Consider the following 4,374-nt stretch of genomic DNA (forward strand, 5'->3'; position numbering starts at 1 on the left):
TAACCTCGGTAAAGCTATTTTGTCTCTTCTCCTGAAATGGAACTCTCGTTTCCTTTCCTGTAAAGAAAGGTTGTTTTTGTTTTCGGTTGAGTCTTTCAAAGCAGCTAATTCATTTAGTCAAACATTGTAAAGGAGAATGCATAGAGAGTTTCGTCTTCAGTCTATTGCTTTCGTCTTTCAAAGCTGCTATTCAATTCATTCTATCTAGAACAGGATAGGTGAAGTAGTTCAATCAGGTTACGGTTCAGAAGGAATATCTGATTCCGCGTCTTACTCTTTCATTTGTTTCGTCTTGACTTGAGAATAAGGGAGAGGATAGAATTTCTTTTCTTTCAGCTACTTTCCTTAGGGAAAAAGCTATTACAAGGTTTTACAGTCATATAGGATAGAATCAATTTCTTAATGATCTTTGAGATGAAGGTGAATGAAATGGAATTGTTCAACTGACAGGTGATTGAGCTCAGCCGGCCGGCCAGTTCCTTCCAACCCAGCCAGTTCCTTCCCTTCCCTCACCACCGGAGACTCTTGTCATGTTTTTTTGTACTAATATTCCGGATACTCGTTGTCACGACCCGATTTTCGAGGCTTCAAAGAATCGAAATCGTGACTAAAAGGACTAAATCGAAAACAAACAAAAAGAAAATAAAAGAAAAGAAAAGCAAAGGAAAAGGATAAAAATACCATTCAATTAAAACAAAAGAGAAAAAAGATTTGTTTTGAAAATATTACAAAGGAAATTGCAAATGTAAAAATGAAATACAAAATTAAAATCAAATATTTCAAATGGAAAATACAATTATGAAGAAAAATACAAAAGACTCTAAATATGAAAACGGACGAAGGACTCTAAAAGACCGACCAGGGACTGACGCTCCGGAACGACACCCCTCTGTGACCGCACAGCTCTCGAACACCTCCCCGTATCGACTGGTACCTGAAAAAAAAAGGGGAGAAAGGGGTGAGTATAAAAATATACTCAGTAAGCAGCCTACTTGTAGGCTCTTTTCGCATCCTTATCTTGGTAGGTAACCACGGTCTTTCTCGGGTTTCTAAGGAGAGTGATCTAAGCTGCAACTCTCTTTTCTGTATCATAAAAGGCTTGCCCATCTTATGCAGTGAAATGATCAGTGTCCTGAGGTGAGGCGCAACCTCATAAGCAAATCTGAGGGGATCGTATGGCTGGATCTGAATACGTGACTCTCTCTTTGAACATCATCCGTGGAGGTTAACTGACGACCCTCACACGGGACCATACATCCACAAAACGGGGTGCGACCCCCCGATGTGCCGGTCAGCTACTGAGTCATCCTAAGTGGCTCCACGTCCCCCGCTCAGGGACGGGTTTCTACGGCCTAAGAGTCCTGTTCAGAAGACCCCTTAGCTATCACCACTAGGTCTGGGCACCTGTCACACTTCCCTATCCGGATCTGCAAAGCTCAACGATAACCATACCGGAGCTCTGTCTCGACGGTATGGTATCGGAGTAGAGAGGGAAGTGGAGGTTCTGATGACACTATCTTCACTTCTCAACTCTAGCGGGCTACCTACAGTTACCGTGGTGACCTATTATTCTTTCTAGGGTGGAACTTGGTGCCTTAGACTTAGATTCGTGTTTCTCTAGGATTCTCGTGCCTGGTGTCACAAACCTATCGGGTTTGGAATTCTGGGTTCTGGTTCCGCCGGTAATCATTTTGCGGGTCTAATTGCACGGTATTCTAGAGGTCCCCCAATCTAGGGTCTCGTCTAGCTTATTTAGTCATAAGCATCCTAATCTAAGCTCATAATTTCTTCCTATTCATCAAGAAAGATAATACAAGCAATCATCATACAATAGAGTTTACACGCAGCAGTTCATGCAAAATTATCAAACATGCTCAACAGGAAGATAACGTCCATCTTTACCTGGAGCGCAGATTTCACAAGTTTCCCAACCTCCTCATGCATACATACATTATCAGAGTCTCAACCAAAACAGATTTAATAAACATTTTGTATCTAGCTTTCCATAATCATCTTATATTCGCAGTTTCTATAATAACACGCTAAGTCAGGCTAGCTAATTTCATAGGTGGTAGCATGCATGCTTGTTCCTAGTGATTCCTACAAGTATTGCTCGTGGAAATCCAAATGGCTACTTACTTGGTTGACGCGTGCCTTCCCAAGCTCGAATTATTTGCCGAAAAAGGTTCCAAAAATTCTGGAATTTGCTTGATAGGTCCTAATTCACATAAAAATAGGATCAGAGTTGAAATCGGTGCGAAAAACAAGCAAACGAAGGTCGAACGGAGGGAAAAAGATCAACCACGCGCCTACACGCGCCTGTACGCGCCCTGGAGGGTGTTTTACGCGCGGCTTTCTACGCGCGCGTGTCCATGCGCGGCTTCCCGCGCAGTCGCGGGCCTGCGGCCGGTTCGGTTCGGTGTTCCCGAGTCGTGTGCGGAGCGCCGGATCGGACTCGGGTTGACCCGAATCCGCGCCCTAACGCGTGTCAACTAGCTAGTGGGGCACGCCTCCCCAACCCACGGTCGCCACGTGTCACTCGTCGATCCTGTCGCGCTCCTCCATACGCCAGTCGACGCGTGGCGGCAAGGCGTCCTCTCTCTCCTCCTGCGTTTTTCCAAATTTTCCAGAAACGTGAGTTTTTGACGTTTTCGATCTATTTTCTTCCGATTTTCTTATCTTTCAATCCATAATCTATATCGACAAAGTTCCTACACGCAAATTGTAGATCTCATATTCTACTTCTACAATATATTTTTCCTTTATTTTTTTCTTGAACACATGATGAGTTAAGGCCGTCCAAATATACAGAAAAACTCACATTTTCTATTTTCGATCGCTCTACCCGAAGTCAGACTAAATTCTGATTTTCGTCTGATTCTCGTCCAAGAACTTCAAGAAACCTGTGAGAATCTTATTTTAGTCACATACCTCAAAAACTCCAGATCTAACGCTCATGAAACTCCTCACATCTAGATAAAATCGAAATAAGAAGTTCGGAACCTTACTTTGTCCGTTCTCGGATTTTCTTGCCGGAATGAGTTGATTCCACCACCCGAACTCCTTTTCCAGCACTGAGAGAAGTATTGCTTCAAAGTTTCTTGCCTTGGATTCGATCTCCAATGGCGATTTGTCATCTCTGTTCTTCCTCTCTCCCAAACCCTAACTTCTTCTCCTTTCTCCATACTCTCTCTCTTTTTCTTTTCTTTTCTCTCTCTTTCTTCTTGGAGCCCAAACAACTAGATCCCTTGGATAAGAGTAGGGGCAAAATGACCCTTTTACCCTATGTTGTTATTTTTATTTATTTATTTATTTATCTAAAAATTCGGGTATTACAATTCTCCCTACCTTAGGAACTTTTGTCCTCGAAAGTTTTTCCTCCTCGGAAGATTTTGGGGTAAGACCTCCTCGTGTCACCCACACATTACTAGGAGGCTTCGTTGTCCTGACAGTTTTTCCATAGGACGTTGGCTAATGGAATTTCCCTTTTCGTGGTTTCCTTCCGTCACGTGCCATTATCCCAATGGCTTTTTCTTCATATGTTAGATCCTCCCGAAGGGAAAGTATCTTGTGATCAATGATGTGAGTTGGATCCAGAGTGTACTTTCTCATCAGCGATACATGGAGTACGTTGTGCACTGCGGGGAGCGTGGGTGGTAATGCTAGTCTGTATGCCACGGGACCAACCCTTTCTAGGATTTAAAGGGACCCACGAACCTCGGGCTCAACATGCCCTTCTTCCCAAACCTTAGCACTCCTCTCATTGGGCTACTTTCGGGAAGACGTGATCACCCACCGCAAACTTGAGGTCTTTCCTACGATTGTCTGCATAACTCCTTTGCTGACTTTGTGCAAAGAGTATCCTTTGTCTAATTTTTTTTGTACTACTGCGTTAGTAGTCTGTACCAACTCCGGCCCCAACAACTATTTCTTGCCTACATCCACCCAGAATATAGGAGTCCTACACCTCCATCCATATAGAGCTTCGAATGGTGTCATCTGAATAGCCTGATAACTATTGTTGTAGGCAAATTCCATAAGGGCCAGGTGTTCATTCCAGCAACCTACAAAGTCCATAACACACGCCCTCAACATATCTTCTAGGGTCTAATTAAGTCTTTTGTTTGTCTATCTATCTGAGGATGGAATGCAGTACTGAACTTGAGTTGTGTTTCCAACACCTTTTGTAACCCTTTCCAGGAGTCAAAAGTAAACTTAGCATCCTTATCAGACATAATGGACACTGGTACGCCGTGCAAACGTACTACTTCCTTGACGTGCAACTGGGCACATTGGTCCACTCGATAAGTGGCTTTATCTAGAATAGAGTGGGCTGTTTTGGTTAATTTGTCTTCAATTTCCCAGATGACGTTG

At 43.4% G+C, this 4,374-nt stretch overlaps 1 long non-coding RNA gene across 1 annotated transcript; it reads right to left on the reverse strand.

Moving 5' to 3' along the window:
- Nucleotides 1-669: 669 nt before the first annotated feature.
- Nucleotides 670-2,273, reverse strand: LOC147793581 (uncharacterized). The gene is made up of 2 exons (XR_015419746.1): nucleotides 2,140-2,273; nucleotides 670-934 (listed from the first exon to the last, which is right to left on the reverse strand). It is a non-coding gene; the product is annotated as an uncharacterized LOC147793581 (long non-coding RNA).
- Between the last annotated feature and the right edge of the window lie 2,101 nt (nucleotides 2,274-4,374).

This window comes from Cucurbita pepo, chromosome 2 (assembly GCF_057944985.1).
Source record: "Cucurbita pepo subsp. pepo isolate OVF chromosome 2, ASM5794498v1, whole genome shotgun sequence".
Classification (NCBI taxonomy): Eukaryota; Viridiplantae; Streptophyta; class Magnoliopsida; order Cucurbitales; family Cucurbitaceae; genus Cucurbita; species Cucurbita pepo.